This window comes from Bidens hawaiensis, unplaced genomic scaffold, assembly GCF_021521415.1.
Source record: "Bidens hawaiensis isolate Kalapana, Puna unplaced genomic scaffold, B.hawaiensis_p1.1 tig00001685_1, whole genome shotgun sequence".
In the NCBI taxonomy this organism is placed as follows: Eukaryota; Viridiplantae; Streptophyta; class Magnoliopsida; order Asterales; family Asteraceae; genus Bidens; species Bidens hawaiensis.
Window position 1 is genome coordinate 3885366 of NW_027491095.1, and position 23471 is coordinate 3908836.

A 23471-nucleotide genomic window follows, 5' to 3' on the forward strand; every position below is an offset into this window, starting at 1 on the left:
ATCACTAGTGAAACCAAATCTTTAGTGAAACACTGAAACCAGATCTTTAGTTCCACTAGTGAGATTTTAAAGTAACATTAAAAATAAAAACTTATCCACGGAACCAAGTCTAATTCATGTTTCATCGCTGACTAATCAAACACGTTTTAAGTTAAAGTACTTTCGTTTCCAGACTACGAAGTTTATGAATGATAATAACTTTTAAATATATCTAGTCTAAAAGTGACCGAGAAATTAAAGGAAAAATAGAAGATAAATCTTACAGTAAAATTCAAGCAGATTTAATGGTAAAGATGGTCTGAACCACGGTTAGAGCAAATAGGATGATTCCAACAACCAGAGCAATCATATTCCACGGACTACTGAAGTAATTTTTCCTCATCCTCGCTATATCTTTTGGCCAATAACCATCACAGTAGTTACTCAATTTTACCCACTGTTCTTCATAAAAGAAATCCACCACTGTAACTGCTTTGCATATGTTGTTGATTATATTAGTAGCTTCTTCATTGGAACCAAAATGGTTGACAATGACTCTTGAGTCTACCAACTTGACAACATCTTCTTTAGGATCCACCAACATATCCATGGCAATGGCATATGATGTAATATAATGATGATTTAGACCTGACTGCTCGTATGCAATAAGATTCCTTAAAACAAACTCAGTCGAATCATGAATTTTTAATGTCGGGATTCTAAGAGTAGGCTTATTCCAAGACCCAAACGACATGGGAACCTATATAAGTTCACTTCCATCCCCATCAACCATGTTGGATCTTTGTTACGTTTGAAGTTCACACCTGCTCTGTTTAGATCTGTAACCGAGAGGATTCTTGAGCTAAAGACACCTTTTTTAATATTACGTGGAGGCTTGTAACATTGATGTAGAAGGCTAAGAATATGATGAGCATTCTCAATGGAAATATTGTTGATTTTTATATCTTCTTTAAATAGGTTGACGGTAGCTAGAACTGGACGAATAAGTTCAAGAAGGGTGGCATTAGGATTAAATTTCAATTAGTGCACCGAAATAGTTCATCAAGAATAAAGAATGGGATTTGGTTTTCTAGCAATACCAAATCATACAATATGTTTTGGAATTGCAAGACTCCTTCCTTACCTATTTCCACACCAGAACTCCAAATCTTAAACAGGGAATGCAAGTATAGAACAAGCATCCATAATCATCATGTCGGCAATTTCAGCATCTCCATAGGTTTTCGTCCAAACATAACAAGTCTTTATTCGTTCCATTGAAGTGTATATCTTTTGTACACATAATTTCAATATATCCTCTTGTGAGGAATTGGTACGTCGCATTAGGTTAATCAAATAACTTGCTTTCCACCTTTCAAATGCTTGAACATTCTCATCTTCTCTGTGTAGAGGCCCAATACTGACTACCCGAGGGTTGAAAGAACTTGGGCTCAAATCACGTAGCGTACTAGGTGCCATGTAAATTGATGGTGAAAATTGGTTCACAAGGCTCTCTTCCTTTTTAACACGATAAAGAAGACGTTGGACGACACTGTCTTGAATCATGTCTTCATCTCGCACCTTGGTACTCAACATGATCTCTAAGTATGTAACAAAACGATCAATCCGCCAACGAATTAATAAATGGCCGGTCATGTTCTGGTTGTATATATATAATCTGTAAGTTAAACCTATTTTGTTCTACCATTATCACATGATGTCGATGAAATTGGTATGTTTTAGTAAAAGAATCTTTCCATTTTTCTGGTCAAACAGTATAACAACTATCTAACTTGAACAAATCCAAAACTATAAGTTTTAACTAATGAATAATAATAATAATAATAATGATAAATAAATAAATAAGCTACATATTTAATTTTTAACATTTTAAAAATCACAAAATTACTTAAGAATTTACCAGGTTCCATGCAAATTGATGGCGAAATCCGCTTCGTATGGTTGTCTTCATCGTTTTCTACACAATCAAGAAGACTTTGAATGGTGTCTTGAATCAATTCTACTTGTCCAAACTCCAAATCCCATCTTTCCATAGTATATGCTCTTTTCTTCAGTGATTAACAATTGCAATCAAATTCAACCTTCAAAAACTAGAACTTAAGTTGGGTCTACAAGACCTTACAAATCAATCAGCAAAAGATGGAATGGTGTAGATCTGATCGGCTATTTAGCCTAACTTTTTAAACAGTGAGTGGAGTGAGTTTTGTGGGGACAACCTTTTTAAGCTAAAAAGTGCAGCTAAAATCAAAACATATATATAGGCATATTAAACATATGCAGATTTCCATGTGTCAAATGTTTGTTGGGGGTTTTTCCAAAATATAGACTAGGTGGAGGGTGACAGAGGGTAAAGAGGGTAAAGAAAGGAGGAAGCATGCGAAGCCTGGTTTGCTAGTAATTTTGAGTCAGCTTTGGGAAGTTCTTGGGTTTGGTTTGCATAGGCTGTTTAAGAAGTCCACTATAAGAAATAAATCAACGGGATTGATTTCTTTTAAAAACCGCTTTAAGTTTTAAGAACTAGAAAAAACTCAATGTAACAATTTTTTTTTGAATACGTTGTACAAAAAATTACATGTATTTTTTTACACACCGAATCGACTTATTACACGTGTGTAACTAACATTTAAACTTGTGTAATCATCAAAAATACTTATTCTTTCTCCTTATTCATTTTTAATTAAATTTAGTCTCAGCCACATATTTCATATCATTTAATTAAATGTGTGGTCCGAAATTGAGTTTTAAAGTTCTTACAACTCATCAAGTTCACAAAATATCTCTCCCCTAAATCAACATGTCTTATATATATATATATATATATATAGAGAGAGAGAGAGAGAGAGAGAGAGAGAGAGAGAGAGAGGAAGGTTAAAATAAAAAAAACATTATTTCATAAGAAGTGTAGGAAGAGATTATGACCATTGGATTAAATAAAACACACAGGGGTAAGATGGTAAAAAGTCAAATTTTATAATTATGGTATTAAAATGCAAATTAATTGTGTTTACTACATTTATGCTTAAATTAATCAAAATTTCTAAACTACTCACATCATGATCGGATTATTTTACTAATCTGCATATGAATTCATGAACTGCTTTCCTAATTTCTAGATCTTGATTTCTTCAACAAAAAAATCAATCCATACTACACACCATCCCTTTGTTCATCAAACTAACAAACCCACAACAAATATCAGAAAAACACACTTAAGTCTATTAAATTTACCCAATAGTTCAGAAAGTCCACCACTAATTGCTATCTATTACGCAATACAACACACCAATCATCAACTTTGGTGTGTTTTTGTAAAAGAAGAAAAACGAACTACACACTGTTACTCGGTTAATTAATTTCATGAGGTATGCGTTCAATGTTGTGTTATTTGATAAAACTTCACTACAACAAAAACAGATATTTGTTACGGCCAAATCCGTAGCTAACAGGGTGTTTGCTACGAATTAGGTCCGTAGGTACAAGTCCGTAGCTAACTTATTTGCTATGGATATTTGCTATGGAATCCAAAGTTTGCTACGACTTTAGCTACCAAAAGAGAGGTCACTATTTTAGATACATTAGCCACGGATTTTGCTACAGAATTGCTGGCTACGGATTTTTAGCTACAAATTGTTAGGTACGGAAATTTGCTACGCTTTTTTAGCATCATAATTTTGCTACTGATTTTTAGTTAAGGAGTTTGCTACCAAGTTTCAGCTACTACTTTAGCTACAAATTTCATCTTGAAATTTGCTATGGTTTTAGCTATAAAAGTTTGCTATGGTTTTTGCTATGAAATTTAGCTACCAAGTTTCAGCTAGTACTTTAGCTACAAATTTCATCTTGAAATTTGCTATGGTTTTAGCTATAAAAGTTTGCTATGGTTTTTGCTATGAAATTTAGCTACAAAGTTTAGTTGTTTTTTTGCTACAAATGTAGCTACAAATATTTGTAAATTTCGCTATAGAATATATAAGATTTTGATTACATATCTAGCTATACATTTTGTGTATTTTATTAAAATCTTTCCTGTTTTTATTTTATTTTTTACTTTTTTCATGTAAACATTATATTCAAAATTTATAAAATATATCAAAACAAAGTAAAATATCCAAACCAAATAACATAAAATTTCCAAATGTACTACAAAAACAATCTAAATCATCCAAAAAGTAACACAATAAAAAATGAAATTTCCATATCTTAACTTGGTGAAATGTTTTGTAGCTGATTTCGTGACATTAGTTGAAGTTTCTCATTCATCTTAGCAAACAATCTTGCATTTTCTTCAATTTTCTCCAACATAGCCTGTTTTTCTACTTTTCCTCGTTCTAGCTCCGCTATTTTTTCCCGTTCTAACTCAGCTATTTTTTCTTCCAACTGTTGCACCTGTAATTGTATTAAATCCATTGATCATTCTTAAGAACACGCAAACGTTCGATGTTTTATACAAAATAAAAAAAAAGCTAGTTGTACATAAATAAAATTACTAGTTTGTAAATGCATGTAATCAGCTTTTAAGTAAGCAATTTTGTTTAATGTTGAACCTAATATAAGTTATATAATCCCTTATGTCACGGTCCGATTTTACCGTCGGTTTCCAATATTAACTGCAAACAAAACAGTTCATCAAGGTTTGAAGTTTATAGCAACCCAGTGAAGCCCATGTACTCATCCCATAAAATGCATTTCAAAACCTTGACCAACACATGTGTAATTAGTCCAGTTTAGAATTGTATCCCGTGCATGCTTCTGGTTGGAGCTAAAAGAAAACCAAAATCTATACTGTTTTAAATAGAGAATGCAAACCTTATTATTTCTGCCCGATGGAAAGGAACTACCAGAACTCAACATTGAAGGTGCACCCGTCAACACAACATACGGGTCAGTGACGTTGCTAGCCCCGTATAGCCGACGTTTTTTCTTCCCCCCGCAATGCTGGACCATAATTCCATATCAAATTCTGGGTGTAGGCTAGTGTCTTCTCCATACTTCTTTACAACTAGTTTCATATATGATTCCTACAATAAGAACATTAAAAAAGATGACATTAACATTATAAAAAATCAAGCAGTTAAAACATGCATTTACAAAATAATGAGACTTACATAAGCTTCACCAGCCCTTGGGTCAACCCAATCTACATTTTTCTCTTGAATCATATCTTCCACATCATCGGCTTCTTCCAAATCCACATCTACTAACTCGCTACAAACCGGCAACTTATCCATCGGTCTTGACCCTTTCTTTGCATGTGTCTGTAACCAAAATTCACCAAACTTAGCACACTGCTTTAACGTGTTGTCCTATAAAGTACATATTTATAAGTTAGTAAAAAAATAGTTGCTGATGTATTAAATAAGCACGTGTGTGTATATATTTCAAATTATAACATGTTATACCAAACCCTTAGTAACAGTTCAATTTCGGTTTTTGATGTTTAAAAACCGTTACTAACAGACCAGGAACACATCTAATATTAAAGATTATGATTAGAATTTCTTACCATCTCTTTTCTAATGGTAACAAAGCTCTTTGATCCAACAGTATGTCTACCACCTGTTGCCTTTTCTCTGTTTTTGCTATTTTGAGAAGACTTGTCTTGCTATGAGGTGGTATTCCAAACCTAAATTAGTTCTTTCCAAGAATCTTGACTAATCCAGTGTGGCTTAAATGGAATAGTGACACTCCAATCTTTCCCAACTTTTATACCCTTCTGAAGCGCACGGGTCTTGGCGAATTTCCGAGCCTTACCCAACAGATTAGGAAACTTTCCCTTAATGCACCTCTCCCAACATGAGTGAATTGAGTCTTTTTCCTCAGCTTCCCACTAATAGTATTTCTAAAAGGAGAAAAACATTGGTCAATAATGTTTATACTCTTTATTAAGTTATATGCAGTATTATAATAAAAATAATAAAATATGCATTATTATAATACGTACAAATGTGTCATAGGCATACCTGAAAACGCTCAAACATGCGTTCACGATGAAAGATAGGAACATCTTTCCATCCTTGCCATCCGCCCGACCACATCAACTTCAAAATGCTACCAATAATTCGGGAAACCGGATTTTGAATATTAAATCTAGAAAATGGAAACAATACATCCCAATAAACAATAATAATACTTTTGTAGTCACCTAAAAAGAGAATATCACATATTTCTCACACTCACTCATTATTTTCAACCCAAATCCAAATGCGATTTTCAGGTGTAGGTATTGGAGGTGGGACAACCGGTCCCCGACCTATAGCAACTGGCTCATCCTCGTCATCACTAGGTTCATGGAGAGGCTAATATGCATCTGTAGTTGGTTGTCCACCATGGGTCTGTACTACCATGATTGTTAACTTGCTCTCTCCCTCGACCACCATCTCCAGTTGAATTGCGTGCCATAATTTCTAAAAAATACAAGTATATTAGAATTAAAAGAAATGTAAAACTTAACTTATGAACTAGTTAAAGGCCTTACTAAAAGAATCCACCCCTTTAATACTAATTAACATCCAATAATTAGATAATATCTCATGAAATTAGTGTCCATGGATTATTATTCTTTTCTATTTGTTTTATGAATAAACAATCTGTAACAAATCATTTCAAACAAAATTAGAACTTAAAAACCAATCTGGCATATATGGTAGCATTTTGGTAACTTATATCTAAAAATTCATGGTCCACTGATCAAATATATATGGTCCTAGTCTGTGTTGTTAATAAACAATAAACGACTCATTTATTTGAACATTCATTAATGATTAAGTTTTAGTTCAACAAACAGAATTAAAAAAGCATTTTTTCTCAACTTAAAAATTAAAATAGAATTACTCATCAATTAACCCTACCTGTATAAAAGCTAATAATTTTGAATTATCCAAACTGCCTGACCAACTCGTTTTAAACATACAATTTATATTTAAGATTTATGACAAAAAACTATGTAAAAGTGTGAGAAACTAATAGTAATTCTATACCAACTTATGCTACTGGTAAAGTATAAATTTAATAAAAGCATATGGCAATAACTAAGTTTTACACAAAAGTAATTATTAATTGGTTTATTAATGCCCACAATAGCTATAAAATAAACTTAAGGTTATAGATTGTTATTACCGTGACCATTACCTCGCCCACTACCTCGACCACCACCTCCACCTCTACCACCTCCGGATGCATTGTTTGTCACAATTCTTGCAATTAAACAAAAGTATTAATAATCACAAGGACTCTTATGTATAGGATGAATAAATAACATAACTTAAAAATTTTAAAAATAAAAGCATACCTTTTTCCTTGGCGTTCTATCAACTCCCTACCGTCTCCGTTACCACCATCATCATCGTCGTCGTCAAAATCCACATTGAAATCATCATCATTGTCATCAAGGATATTCTTTGACACTTCTTGTATTGTTGTAGTGTTATCTGATGGCCAAGCTAAATTAGTCACCAGATCACCACCATACACACGGCTACGACCACCGGTTCCAACTCTACGCAATGCGACTCCAGGACCTCTTGCAGGCCGTATCATCAAATACGGCCCAGGACTCCAAACAGTAGGTTTATCATGTGCACCTCTATTGGGATCAGGCTCTTGAGACTCAATGTCACGATCATTACGTTTCCGTGCAACTTGTGTGGTCTTTCCACCACGAAAACCATTGCCAGCACAACGAGCACCACCACGAACACCACCACTACCAAGATTAGATTTACTTCCATTCATGATGTATACACCCTGCATACAAATATAATTAATACATGTTGGCTATATTAAAAGAAAAAGAAACAATATATATGCATATGGAGATAAAATTGTAAAAGCAACTCACACATTAAATCAAATGAGGATGAATTCTAAAATAAATACCATAGCACATGAAGATGAAATTCTTAAATAAAAAAAAAGGACAGGCACATCATTTCTTTCAAATAAAATAAAAGTTACATTTATCCAATCATATTAAACAATATCTTGAAAGAGTTACTAAAACTAAAATAGTGTTTGTCATCTAATTCATTATGTATACTTATAAATAGATCTTAAATATATTTGGATAGAGAAAAACTATTTTAATACAAATATATCTCTAATATCTCTATGGAACATTATTGAGCATGATCTTCTATTAAGCATAATACATAACTGAAAACAATTTCAATTCAACACAAAAACATCAAGATGAATCGACAACTGTTCCAAACACAAATAATTCTTCTACTTTAGAATAAAGGTATATTAAAAAATAAACAACTAAATGATAAAAAAAAAATAAGAGAAAATACCTTTGAATGAGGAGTACGATTAAGGCTGTGTTCTTTCAGTCCGATAAGTCCAATAGAGGAGAGAATGAGAGGGTAAGAATCTGCTTAGTTCGACTATGACTAGGTTAAAGCTTCATCATCATTGATGGTGGGGGCGATTGAGGAGTGATGGGCTTTTATTAGGGAAGAAATGAGCAAGGCTAAATTCAATATGAGCGGCATTTCATCACTAAGGCTGAGGGGTGTGGGGGGCTCTAACGGGGGCGCGAGTGGGGGCTCCAGCCAATAATATTGTGACGTGTTGCAGAGAGAGAAACTGGATAAGGGGGTGTTGGAGCCCCCGCTGGAGCCCCTGGCCCTGGTGTGGAGGGGCTCCAGCGGATTTTTTTTTTATAAATATATTCAAAAAACGTATTATTAAAAAACTCATAAATTATTAAAAAACACACATTAAAAAAAACACATTAATATCTAAAAATAAAATAAAAATTAAAGTACTAAAAAACCATTATTCTTATTCTTCGGCTTGGTCTTCTTCGATCAACCTCTTTCGGATACGTTCCTTTTGCTTTTCCATCAGCATTTGATCGACCGGATTTAGGTTACTGAAGTCTCTTGTAAGGAAGTCCAAATCTCTCATTCGACTTTTTTCCTTTTTGTCATTAGAGACCACCTCAATGGTTTTGTTGAATTTATTGAGGGATTCAACAAGATCGACGATGTTTACGGCTCCCCCCTCAGCCGGTTTTTTCCCCTTGGCGTCCCTTCCCAATGGCCGCCTCCTCGGCGGTGAAGACGTTTCCTCCCCCGCAATGTTTAGGTCGAATCCAACGCGGCAATCCGACCCGGCGGAAGTGCTATACGCTCCAGACGAACTAGTTTTAGTCCGTTTCGGCCCTACTTCCGCATCAAGGTCCGGCGCCACCAGCTCAACCCACTTGGAACACCTTTTCAACCTCTCCCACAACTTTAAATCGTCCCACGTCTTCACCATCCCATACCTCCGCAAACACTCCTGCCTCCACTCTTCGACAGTGAAATTGTAAACCGCCAAATCATCACTGCCACTTGGTCTCATACGACCGGCGTTCCTGTTGAAAAGATTAGTAAACAAGCCGACAAATTTTCTGATTTCGGACCACCGACCCGAAATCATATCGGCGTTTCGCTCTGTACTCCCAACGAGCGTATAGAACGTCTCCCTAACCTTTGTCCAAAAAACCTTGCTTTTTTGGTAGTCGGCTGCAAAATGAATAATTAAATTAGATTTCCATTTAACTTTTTTATTTAACTTTTTTATTAAAAATTATTTTTAAAAACGTTAAAACAATTACCGCAACGCCGATCCTCAGAAATGACTATCCAAGCCCGACACAAGGCTTCCTTCTCATCCGATGACCACGGAGTGGTTTTCCGTTTCGTCCTCGGAGTCGAAGCCGGTCCCGGCCCGTCCGTTGCAAGTTGTTTTTTCCGGTGGACGCGTCTTCTTGCTCCCGTAGCATCACCGTGTGATTCTTGTGTCTCTGGAACAACAAAGTTAGGAGACGGTTGTATGTTGGATGGTTGAAAGCCGGATGTTTCTTGCGGCCCCGAATAAAACATCGGTTGGTCTGGTGACGACCATAAATCGTCGTCAATATAATCTGAATCTAGGTTTGGGTACCAATTTCCAGACATTTTTGGGTATTATATAGGAGTTTGGGATATTATATAAGGGTTTGTAAGGTGAAATTGTGTTTTGATATGGTTGAAATGGGAGTAATTTGGGGTATTATATAGAGGTTTTAAGGGTTTTTTTTAAAAAAAATCGGAGCTCCAACGGCTCTTTTGGGCGAGCCCAACGGCTCTTTCTCTCTCTTCTCCCGCGACCACACTCACGCCTGCCTGGGGGCTCGCGCTCGCGCCCCGTTCGCGCCCCGGTGGTGTGGGGTTAGCGCCTGGGGACGCGAGCGGAAGGGCTCTCGCGCCCAAGTTAGCGCCCCACACCCCTCAGCCTAATAAAATTAGCTTTTGGCGGTCAATATTTTTTGTTTGGCCAGTCACCATCTGAAAACTCAATTGTGCCTATCTTGTTTTGATGTTTATCTTTTTGAATTAAAAATGTTTTGAATCAAAATAAAAATAATTTATATGATATAAAATATATATTAGAATCCATAAAACCTGTAGAGGACACAAAATAATTCGATGTGAGGTTTATTATAATAATAATAATAATAATAATAATTATTATTATTATTATTATTATGATCACGAACATAAACTGTCACTAATACAAAATATTCCATATTAATTATTATACTTTTTATCCAGTTGAACGATTGGTTCTATGACCGGTTTAGTTTTAATAACATTAAATTTAACATAACATAAACTAATAAAGATCCAAGGTATCCAAATGTAGCACAATAAACATCTAAAATATTAAATGCTAACATAATAAATATTCAAATCTAGTTTTTATACCAACATATACCCATATCTTGATTATTTTATAAAACGTTAAATGCTTCTCTACTCTATCTCATTTAAATTTGCTATGTGTCCCTTTAATCCTTGCGTCTAATGTTGAGTCGTGAGCCATATTTCTGCAACATAAACACATCTATTATTATTATTATTAATATTATTATTCAAAAGAACTGTTACAAATAAAATTAGTAAAAACCATTAACCATAGTATTATACCTTATATATATGCGATCTCAACAATAAACCAACTAATTTTCATCTTCAAATTCTTCTAGGTCATCATCATCTAAATCAGTGTCTTCAAACACGACTTGTTCAATATCATCATTTATAACTTCATGATCATCATCACTTATATCCTCAACTTCTTCTATTATATTTCCTTGTACATGATTAATAGGGAGAAAATCATCAGTTGATGTACATACTAACCTTTCATTATCTTGAAAGAAATGCTCTTCGTCTTCATTATCCTCATCACCTACTTCATTATCTCTTCTAAAAGGGTGTGATTGAGGTAAAAATCTCTGATGACAGTCAACCCAACTTGTTTTGCGTCCGGCATGCAACTGAAAAGCTTCCGTATCTCCAATACAGTGTGGACAAGCCAAGTGACCATGCGTGCTCCAGCCAGATAACATTGCATATGCGGGGAAGTCACTGACCGTCCATAGAAGGATAGCTTTCGTAGTGAAATTTTCTTTACGATAAGCGTCATAAACTTCAATACCATCCTCATACAATTCTTTCAACTCATCTATTAGCGGCCTTAGAAACACATCTAAGTTTTGACTCGGGCTCTTTCTCCCAGGAATAACCAAACACAGTTTTATAAATGAGTCTTTCATACACATCCATGGAGGTAAGTTATAGATTGTAAGAAAGACATGCCATAATGAGTAAGGGCTTGAGTTGGTGTTATTTGGGTTAAAGCCATCGGTACATAAACCGAGACGAACATTACGAATCTCATTCGCAAAGTCTGGATTCTTCGAGTCAAAATGCTTCCAAGCCTTACTATCACTTGGATGTTCCATGACACCGTCCTTTTTTTTATGATCATGGTGCCAAGTCATATCTTTTGCGGTCTTCATATTCATATACAACTTCTTAAGTCTAGGACCAATCGGCATATATGTCATCACCAAATGAGGTACCTTGTTTTGCCCAGTCTTGTAACGAGATTCCCCGCACCATTTACATTGTGTGGACGTCGCGTCTTGCTTATAGAATAACATGCAGTGATTTTTGCAAACATGAATCATTTCTTTAGGAAGACAAAGCTTTTCTAAACTTTTCTTTGTATCATAAAGGTTTTCGGGTAGTTTATTCCATTCAGGCAACAAAGCTTTAACCATGGAAATGTTGTGGTTGTAAGATGTAGTAGATACATTGTAAAGTGATTTCCAATTCAAAAAACTTGTGATGGATTGTAACTTTGAACAATTTGCCCCCTCCCACAAAGGCTCATCAACAGCTTGTAACATGTCATAGAAACCCTTTGCGTCTGAATTTGGTATGTCCCCTTCAAGAGTATTTGAGTGTGTTGTTGGATCAAAACCAGACGAATACATACTATCTATCACCATCTGTCTACAACCATCATTATCATCACTAACAACTTCCGTACTGGTAGACGATTGTCCTACATTGTGGGTTGAAGTTTCACCATGTTCACACCAAGTGTAATATAAAGGCATGAAACCCTTCGTAAGCAAGTGTTTCTGAACAGTTTCTCTATCTATGTAGATGCCGTTTTGACATCTTAAACAAGGACATTTGATGTCAAGTACTATCTTATGACGCTTGGTCACCCTTCGATCCACAACATTTTCATTAGAATATACAAAGTCTAACCACTTGTTCAAGTTGTTATAGTACTCTATGTTAGAAGATCCGTCACTATTGGTCCTTTTATACATCCATGTTCGATCAGTGAACCACTCCATGACCAATAAAGTCAATGTCAAACCTAAAATTCAAAGTAATTGCAAAATTCTACTTAACAACAAAAAATGAACAAGATTTGTAACAACAAGCAATCATATTTAGCATAAAACTAGACATGGTGGAACATTATTACCTGAAGTTTTAACTTTTCCCTAATCAAATTTTCTCAGCTACTACAATCGAATTTGCAAGAACTTTGGTAGCCTGCAAAAATAAACTTACACTTATCACAATTAATATATATATATATATATGTATATATATATATGTATTTATTTCAGAACTTACTATAAAGTGCGTGTAATTAATAAGTGTACTTAATATATCTTTACGCAAATTAGAGTTTTAATTGAAGAATTATATGGATACAAGAAACCGCAGTGGGTTGACAAAATAGTTACTGTTGGCACAAAATAATAATTCTGTTTGTTTATATATGCCAGGTGCCCGTTCATCCATTTTGAGAAAGTTTTATATAGAAACGTCAAATAGTATAAGCGCGTCTAAATAGGCCTGTTCGGATATTTTTGTAAAACATACAAAAAGAAAAACAAAAAAAAGGTAATAAAGTTGATTAAAAAGTGAATGAACACGAGGGATTAAAGTTATAAGTATTTCTTAAATAAACAAAATTAAGTAAAGTTGGGGTACCAATTAGTAATTAATTTTATATAAATCAAATGAATGGTCTAGCCTGGTTTTATACGGCTGATTTTTTGTATAAAGCGTAAACCAAACATTTTACTGAGGTTTGAATTTTTTTTGAAACCGACCAATCAAAAGTATTAAAAAATAATACCGTGAAACCGAACTAATAAGCGGTTTGGGAGGTTTAAAGGTTTTAAAACAAACCGCAAACACACCTAGCCACATGAATAAAACTATAGTCATTGTAAAAAATAATTCGCTTACGATCATAAGTTGCATTCATTCAAGCACTATTAAATTAGTCTAGAGGTAATGAAGAGTAAGGCAACGAAAAAAAAACAATGATCAAATAAACAACTTGCTAACTTTGTCTCATGAAATATAAACTTAATAAACTAAACCGATTATGATTAAATAAACAAAAAATTGAAACAGGGAAAAAAACCTGGATTAATTGATTCTTATATCAATTTGACGGCTATGTATGTATTTTAATTCAAGATGATTGATACGATTGTTTTGTTATGACGGCATATATATACATATAATCGTGATCTAATCCATTCACAATTATGTGGGACAGCAAGGTGATTCAAACACAAATTAACACAGACACAAAAAAAATATATAATAATATAAATATGGTTAGTTAATTTAAATTCGAATATACATAATAAATCTTTTTTTAAATTCAAATTATATGTTTAGATAAATCTTTGAAGTTGGTCGGATAATCCTTGGCATATTATATTTAGTTATAGTTATTTGGATATTTTGTATGTGGTTCAAAAATTAAAGTGTTTATGCATTCTTTGTTGGCAGTGGCGAAGCCAGAAATATTTTCTTATGGGTTTGAGATTTTTCAGTACTTGATTTTTTTTTCGGCATCAAAGATTTCGGGCACAAATGGTTCGGGTCATTCATTCGATCAGATAAAAAAGTGCAACATCATTATCATCACAAAAATATATCGTTAGCATTCAATAATATACAAAGTCATTCATATTAAATAAAATATATTACATATTCCCTACGTGTTTTCATGTTGTGAAAACGATATCCTCAATCGCGAGTTTGAAAAAGAACTTAACTTCAATATAATAAATAAAAGCATCATTCATATAATCGTCACTCAAATGATTAGTAAATCCATCTTTACATGCTTATATGAAGAAAAACATTTCACAAACAATAGACCAACGGATATTGGTTGTTGGCGATGGTTGAAACATTGAGGCAAACCAGCGAAGACGATGAGGCAATGGCTGCTAGGTCGATAGAAAAAGGTTGCTGAGGCGATGACCGATGTTTTTGTTTATTTATTTATTTTATTATTCAGGTATTATGTTAAAGAATGTTAATTCTATTTAGCTTATTGACCCATTTTATGAGTAACTTTGGGTGTTAATAATCAATATACGAGTTATTATTGACCCACATACAATGTTTGTAAATAATTTTTATAGTTTTTTTAATAGCTTTTTATATATTATAAAGAAAATATTCATTATTAAAAATATATAACAAATTTTTTTTTATAACAATGGGTTTGAATATATTTTTTCAAAAAATATATTGAGTTCGCTCGTCGAAAAAGAATGAGTTCGGTCGTTAAGTCGACACTATAGGTTATATATAAAACAAAAAGACCAGGTTCGGCCAAACCCTGTGAAGATAGTGTGGCTCCGCCACTGCCTGCTGGTGTGTGATTTACATATTTTTAATTTTCAAGTCCTATGTGTTTAATATGGTATATGAAGATCTTTTTTTGAAGCTAAGCGAAATTCAAAACAAGTTTGCAAAAATTGTTGTTTACAAAGCTCTATATTATTTTGCTACAAACTTGCTACGGATTTTGGAAAATTAGTTTTAAATTAATTTCTATTTTTTTTTTCGCTACTCATTTTGCTATGGATTTCGCTACCAATTTCTAGAAATTATGTTTATGATACGTGTTATCTTAAGTTTGCTACAGATTTTGCTACCAATTTTATGAAGTCATTTTTAAAATGCTAATTTTCTCAATTTTGCTACGGATTTCGCTACAAATTTTATTTTGCTATGGAATATTCGTAACAAAAGTGTAGCAAAATATTTCCCTAGCTAAACCGTAGCTAAGTCGTAGCAAAAATTGCTACCGATTTTTTCCGTAACAAAAATTCGTGGCAAATGCCTATTTGTGTAGTAGTGTATCAACATATTATTCAATAAAACCATCAAAAGGAGTGTTCAATATTGTTTTTTAAATTTTATACGCAATGTGTTTTTTAGTTTCACAGGTCGTGTGTTATTGTTTTTGATGTTCTTGGTGTTGTGTTTTAAACCACACTGTAATATAGATTACAATGTTGTTGGTGTTTTGTTTTAAATTTTGGATCAAAATATGATAATCACATATTGATAATGTTTATTATATAATATAATACACTAGACGATTATAGATTGAAAATAACCCACCTTCTTCTACTACAATAGTGTGTCTCTAGTCGAAAATAATTAAGAATGCTTTTGGGTTTGAAAGATACTGTGGTGGAGCTCTGATGGTGGAAATATATTATAGATTCATTATTTGTTTGAATAAATAAAATAAATTAATTTGTTGAGTATATTTTGGAAAGAGATACATTAATTGCATAAAAGCAGAGCTTCCTAATTTATTAGGTTGACAATTTCAATGTTACCAACACTTATATGACAAAAATGTCCTTTGACACACCAGTATAAGCCTTGAAAATAAAACACTCCTCTAATTACTCAATCTTTCCATCTTAGCCATTGATTACCAAGATCTAACCATCCAGATTTCTTCCTACACTTTTTAGACACACTCATATTCTTACGATAACTCCTCCCTATATATATATAATATATATACAGAGCGAGAAGTGCAAGAAGTGAAGGTAACTCCATTAATCCATAATTTCACTCCCTTTTTTATGATGTTACCTACATGTGTGTATGTTGGTTGTATTTATGTCTTAGCTACACACATTCAAACCTACGTACCTACACACATACAAACATACATACACATATACAAACATACGTACCTACACACGTACATACACAAACAACCTAAATACATGTAGGTAACGTCATAAGAAAGGGAGTAAAATTTGGGATTAATTTAGTTACACCTTCTGAAATTACGGGAGTTTATTTAAGTTTTTGTTTTTAATCATTTTGCTATTTTATGATGATTTATTTTATTTTTTAACGTAATTTGTTTTAATTTAATACATATATATTAGTTTTTTATTATATTTTTTTTGCGTTTGGGTATTTTCAATTGAGATGTGTAGTTTTTAGATTTTTAACGAACAAAAATACACGAACGCGTTGATTTTTTTAAATAAACAAACATGAACACAAATATTTGTCTAAATAAAAAGGGGACGTTGATGTAGTTGACGATGTCGGGTAGTATCAAAACTTAACCGGCGATGGAGATAATAGACCAGCAATGGAGAACATGTAAAGAAGATAAATTAAATTAGGGTTTGAGGATGAAAATATTTACCAATAAATAAAATCTTATAATCCATTTGAGAGCTATTAGGGTTTAGTAAGACCCATAACCCGTAAAAATTATTCTTTTATGATTAAGGGGTTATTTCATAAATAAATGAGATGTGTCTTAAGGATGGTGATGTGGCTAGATTTATACATAGTTGTACATACACGTGTGTTATGGATGATGATGCGTGGATAGTTTTAGATACATAGCTGCACGTACATGAACTACAACATATAAAGCAGAACATACAAATCATTTAAGCGTGTGACTAGGGACCAAAAACAAAACAAAGGTATATACAACCATACCAGCAGTGTGTACAACCCAATATGCATAAGAGGGTTGAAAATTAATATATGGTATAATATAAGTTTGAGTAAAGTGCTATTTTCGCCCTTGTGATTCGGTAAAAAATACGAATTTAGTCTAAAAAGTTTATTTTTTGCATATGAACCCTCCATGTTTCTCAGTTATTGTCAATTACTTCCAAATCACTAATCCCGTTAAATTTAATCGTTAAGTTAGGGGTAGACATGTCTTTTCATTCTTTCTTTATTATACTACTAATTTCAGTGAACTGCGGTTTTCGTCTTTATGGTTTGTTCAAATCTGCGGTTTTAGTCCAATAGTTTCAAGTTTGCAATTTCCGTCAGTGTAGTTTCATTTCACTTGCAATTAAACCTGAATTTATTAATCTCGTTAAGTCTGGCCGTTAACCCATTTGCGTGCCCTCATGTGACGATCAGTTTTGTCGTTTTTCTCCCCAAATAAACCTCAGTCCTAGGTCGTAACCCCCCTTTCACGTGAGGGGGCTGGAGTGTATTTGAGAAAAAAATGGAAAAAAAGAAGGGACAAAACTGTTCCTCAGGTGAAGGGCACATTGATGGTTTTAACAACCAAACTTAATGATATTAGGGAATTCGGGTTTAATTGCAAGTGAAACAAAACCACAGGGAAGAAAATTGCAAATTTCAAACTACTGGACTAAAACCGCATATTTGGACAAACCAGAGGGACAAAAACCGCAGTTCACTGAAATAAGTATTTTATTAAGAGTGAAACAACATGTCTACATAAAAAAAGAGTGAAAAGACATGTCTACCCTTGACTTAACGATTAAATTTAACGAAGTTAGTGATTGGGATGTAATTGGCAAGAACTGGAAAACGTGAAAGGTTCATATGCAAAGGATAAACTTTTTGGACTAACTTCACAGTATTTGTCAAACCATAAGGACGAAAATAGCAATTTAATCTATTACTTTTTATGCATCTATTAAAATTTAAACAAACATAAATAAATTTATTATTAAAGTTATAATATTACAATTTTACATTTACAATTTTAAGAAATTTATATTTTATATTATAAACCTTGTGATTTATGTGGCAAGATTGCGTGCTGCTATGTTTTTAAATAGAAATAATTTCTAGTAACGCAAAACTTGTGTCATAAAATTTGTTTTTAGATTGTGAAAAAAAGTACCACTTAGATTTATTATGGATATGAAACTTCGATTACTTTTTAAAAACACAAAAATTAGGCCATAAAAGTTTTTATTTTATATCTAGTAAAAAATGACGTTAAAAGACCAAAAACATTGTCTGACAGATCGAAAAAGTGACACTAAAGATTTTAGCGCCGGTGCTTTAGTGTAAGGATGAAATCGGCACCGTACCGATCCCGATCTCGAAAATCGAAAATTTTTGGTACCGGTATCGGTACCGAAATCTTCAGTTCGGTACCGGTATTGAAGGAAATAAAATCGGGAAATACCGGTACCGATACTCAAAACTTTTATACCGATCAGTAGCGACGGTACCGGTACCAATCGATGCCAGTACCAAATTTGTTCATCTCTACTTTGGTAACATTTTTTAGTTTTTCGGTAGCACTTTTTGTATGTATTGTATGACATTTTTCTTGTAGTGCTAGTTTTAAAATGACTAGACCCCTCTAATATTAAGTGTTACGACATACCAAAACTCCACTCACATATGATTTCATCTTCCATGCATCTCGCACAGACCATTCGTCATCCAGAGTCTCTGTTACTTCATCACCATAATCTTCAGTAACTATGATTTCACAAAGTATCACACAAGTCATCATCATAACCAAGTACGCCCCAATTATCGACAAATGAACCACCCACATGATGGCATGAAGAATTTTGTGTTAGACGAAAAGACAGATCGATGTGAAACCCTTCAGATGGTGGTGGTCGTGTGAAGAAACACTAACCGGACCCCGGGCAGATTACTGGTAACCTGGGGGTTAGATAGATGTTTCCCACGAGGGGTTAGACCCTGAGAAGATGGTTCTTCTGATAACCTGCAAAACAGACACCGTGAGCTTGTCACTGAGAAGGGGGGGGTTCCTCCTTGTGACCACCCTCCGGCGTGAGAATCAGACTAGATTGCTCTTTAAATATAAACGTATATTAAGAGATTGCTAGAGCAGATATCAGGTATAATATGATGATACAAGATAAGATATGATCCGATGAGATGGTCATACCATTTGTGGTATTTATAGCCGAAGGTAGGTTTCCAAGGAGGTATGGCCGGCTGCAACAGTGTTCCTGTTCCACCAACAGTAGCCTACGCACGTGCCCTGCTGTTAGTTGGTGGGTAGGTAGCGGCTGATAGCGACCAGGCCTGCTGTATACTATTCCTTTTCCACCAACTGCCGGCTACGCACATGGTATGACAAGAGTTGGTGAGTAGGCAGCGGCTAATAGTGACATACAGTGTAGGAGCATGCTGCTCGCCATACTGTTGTCCATAAGCTGTCGTATCTTTAGTCAGATCTTTTTCCCATACCTCGTCAGGTACAGTACAGAAGATCTTCCCGTATCGTACGGACTGGCTTATTTGGGCGGGAGTATTCCCCCTCCCGCCCTTGTGCGGGATTGTTCCCGGCTTCGCTCATTCCTTCAGGTGACACTGAATGATTGAGAGCTAAGTGCCTTGTGCGTGTAGCCTTGCTGCGCGGGTGGCCTTCCCTGATGGCTTGTATCCGAGGCTGCGGGGACAGGCGGAGTCCTTCACCATTGGGAGGCATTTCTTGCGGGAACAGCTTGCGTACTGCGCGTAAGGACGTCACGTCTCTGAGCATGGTTGGTCCTGCGGATCCAGTTGGTTTTTGCGCAGACGTCCCTGTTTAAGGTGAGTCTTGCGGGTCCAACTGGGCTCTGCTGGGACCTACCTCTTCAAGTCCCCCCAGTCCAATGTTCTTCTCATGCGTGTTTAATAAAGTGAGGTGAACTTTTGGACTTAAGCAAAGGGTTTTGAAAAGGGTTTTTTAAGGTTTTCCATGGGGATTCTTCCCGCGGAAGTCCTTGTCACTTGCAGAAATTCCCGAGTTTCCTGCTTGGTCTTTGGGTATGATGCGGGTAGGTCTGTAACCTCCTCGCAAGTCAGGAGCGTTGAGTCCCACTTGTGTGGATTCTCCATGAGGTTTTGGTAGTTTTGAACATAGTGATCAATTATGTTAAAACCACCAATTCCATCCTGGAGCTTCAAACAACGTAGTTCTCGACGTTCCCGCTATGCGGGGATGTTATTTCCGTTTCCGCAAGCATTGCCCAGAAGATCCTTCTTGGTTTCAATTCCCAGCGGAGCGCTAGGTATGTGAAGGGTTTTGCCTTAACACTGTACCAGTGCTCGTCTTACGGTTACTTTACTTCCAAGGTATTCCTGGCGTCAATTCCTTGCGGGTGCTAGGTATATGAAGGGTTTTGCCTTTACACTGTACCCGCACCCGTCTTATAGTTACTTGGTTGCCGAGGAATATTTGGCTTCAATTCCCTGCGGGTGCTAGGTATATGAAGGGTTTTGCCTTTACGCTGTACCCGCATCCTTCTTACGGTTACTTGTTCGCCAAAGTTTACTTGGCTTTAATTCCCTGCGGGTGCTAGGTATGTGAAGGGTTTTGCCTTTACGCTGTACCCGCATCCGTCTTACGGTTACTTGTTCGCCAAGGTTTACTTGGCTTCAATTCCCTGCGGGTGCTAGGTATGTGAAGGGTTTTGCCTTTACACTGTACCCGCATCCGTCTTACGGTTACTTGTTCGCCAAGGTTTACTTGGCTTCAATTCCCTGCGGGTGCTAGGTATGTGAAGGGTTTTGCCTTTACACTGTACCCGCATCCGTCTTACGGTTACTTGTTTGCCAAGGTAAGGGGTATTTTCCCGCTTACTTTTTAATATTTTTAAATTTTGAATTTTGAAATTCGAAAGGTTGGTGGAAAGATAAGAACAGTCCAAACCTCTGAAACGTCGTGCGACGGTTTCTTCTGACTGTGTCAGGACGTGCAGGAAGTTATGGTGACGTGACAGTACATGGTCATTCCAGACGCTTTTTCAGGCGCGTGGGCGCGATTTTTCGGGCGCGTGGCCGCGAAATTAATGGTACGCGTCCTGTCAACAGCTGTTGCCAGCTTGCTTTTTGCCACGTGTCATAGTTTCATTGCACCTTCGATTTCTCTCTCTTCCGCATTAAATTCATCGCATTAATTGCGATTAGTATATAAAGGGGGAGAGGCCTCTTTATAATCCACACTTTCACCCTTCTCTTCTTCTTCTTAGCGATTTCCGGCAAATACTCCCATTTTCAGGCAAGCATTTTCCCGAAATCGTTTTCTTCTTTCTGCAAGATGTCTTCACGTGATCTCGAGTCTACAACCGATGACAGGAGTACTGCTGGCGAGTGCCAGTGTGCTCTGCCCGGCGATCAGTACCGGTATGTTGTTAGGAAGTTCATGCTCGATCCTCTCGAGCCTGAGTTTCCTGAACCCCATCAGACCGTGTACGATGCCCCCAGAGGCAAGATCGGGGTTTATGCAGCATTCTTTGTCTATGTGAATCTTAGGTTCCCATTGACAAAGTTTGTTTACCGTGTCCTTGAGAGGCACGGTGTTCATCTGACCGAGTTGCACCCCATGGCGATCGCCAAGATTCGCCACTTCGAGTGGGTGTGACGGATTTTGGGCATCGAGCCCCATGTTGACCGCCTGATGACCTTCTACACTTGGAGGTGCATCCAGGGGTGGTATACCCTGACAACCCGTATCAAGGGTTTGAAGATTTGCGCGACAGAGCGCAGTCTTCGCGCGTGGAAGCGGGAGTTCTTCTTTATCTCCGCCCACGCCATTCTCCTTGCCATGAAGTTTAAGAATGGGCAAGCTCTCCCAAGCCTTCACGCCTCCAACTACCAGGAGGCGGAATGGTTTTCGAGGATATCTCGGATCCAATCTCCGGTTTACCGGTTTGCGGAGTCCGGGATGGTTATGTTGGGGATGAGCCGGGTCTGGAAGGCGGCGGACGCGCAGAAGGTTCCGATCGTCCTCGAATACGGTTCGAACTCTGTTCCTTACGGTATGCTTTCTTTCCTTTTGTTGATTTTAAATTTCTTCTAACTTTTTCCCTACTTATTTCAGAGGGGAACGACCTGAAGTCGCTCCTCAACCCGCGGGAGGCTGACGGTCCCGTACGGATGGGTACTCGCGCTCTTGACGAGAACGAGTTGCCCATCCTCGAACAAACTGCGGATCGGTTCGTGGAGGTCTATCCGCTAGGCCATGAGATCCTTAGCGCCAGGCGGCCAGGTAAGGCGCTCTTCAACCCTCGACCCCTCAATGTTGAAACCTCTGCTGAAATTCCTCTAATCGTCTGTTCTGATGAGGAATCCGCAGATGGTCCTCCGTTGGTGCGGAAGAAGAAGGCTGCCGGCGGGAAGGGAAAGGAGAAGGTGGCCTCCACTGCCGATCCGGTGCCTCTGTCTGACTCGGAGACTGAGAGCGAAGAGGTGGCGGGGAATCCCGGTGGTGATAAGACCACGGCTCCGGAGGTTGCGACTGTCACCTCCGGAGAGCCCAAGAAGACGACGGTGACCGGCGCAAAGAGGCCGGCTCCATCGGGTTCATCCCCGCCCGTCCGTACTTTCAGGCTAAAGAAAACCCGTAAGTACAACTTCCTTCAGCTTTTATCTTCATAGCTTAATATTCTTTCTAACACTTTTCTTCTTTACGCAGGCGTGGATGTTGACGCATTCCAGGGTGGAGTGCCGAGTAGTATCTCCCCGCCGATGACGGTAGGCTTGGTCAGCCTACCAGAGGCGACGACCCAGGCGCCTGCGCCTGCTTCCGCTGGTCCAGTTGCTCACTCTGAGCCGACTGTTCCAGCCGAGTTGACGTCACCGCCGGCCGTGAGTGCGATTTTTACAGCATCCTTCACCGAGCCGGCAGTTACTATTGCTGCGGATTCTGCGGCAGCGACTGTAGCGGCTGCTACCATGCCCCCGCCACCGGCAACGACGGCCGGTCCATCAGGTACGCATGGGGCTTCTCGCCAATCTTTGCTACCTTCCCATCTGCCTGACCTTTTGGATGGGTTTCCTTTGGGTTCAGGTGATGGGTTCGGCGGCTATCGGCCTGTTATAGACCCTACAGGTGCGTAGGGTTCCTTTGGCCCTTTTTTATTTATATATTTTTTTTCATCTTTTCCTAACTGCTTTTTGTTTTCTGCAGTGTCGGATTCCAATGAAGTGTATGTTCCGCGATGGAACATACGCCGAGGAACAACCCTTCGTACCCCTGTGGAGTGCGTGGAA

At 36.8% G+C, this 23471-nt stretch overlaps 1 long non-coding RNA gene and 1 pseudogene across 3 annotated transcripts; both read right to left on the reverse strand.

Annotated features, from left to right (window-relative positions):
- Nucleotides 1–271: 271 nt before the first annotated feature.
- LOC143591772 (UPF0481 protein At3g47200-like) lies at nucleotides 272–2033 on the reverse strand (annotated as a pseudogene).
- Nucleotides 2034–3860: 1827 nt separating this feature from the next.
- On the reverse strand, nucleotides 3861–6330 carry LOC143591709 (uncharacterized). Of its 3 annotated transcripts, XR_013145751.1 has the most exons (6): nucleotides 6178–6330; nucleotides 5961–6087; nucleotides 5504–5839; nucleotides 5106–5303; nucleotides 4807–5018; nucleotides 3861–4386 (listed from the first exon to the last, which is right to left on the reverse strand). It is a non-coding gene; the product is annotated as an uncharacterized LOC143591709 (long non-coding RNA). The 3 variants fall into 3 exon arrangements; XR_013145748.1 differs by having other exon boundaries at nucleotides 5504–6087; XR_013145746.1 differs by having other exon boundaries at nucleotides 5504–6324.
- Between the last annotated feature and the right edge of the window lie 17141 nt (nucleotides 6331–23471).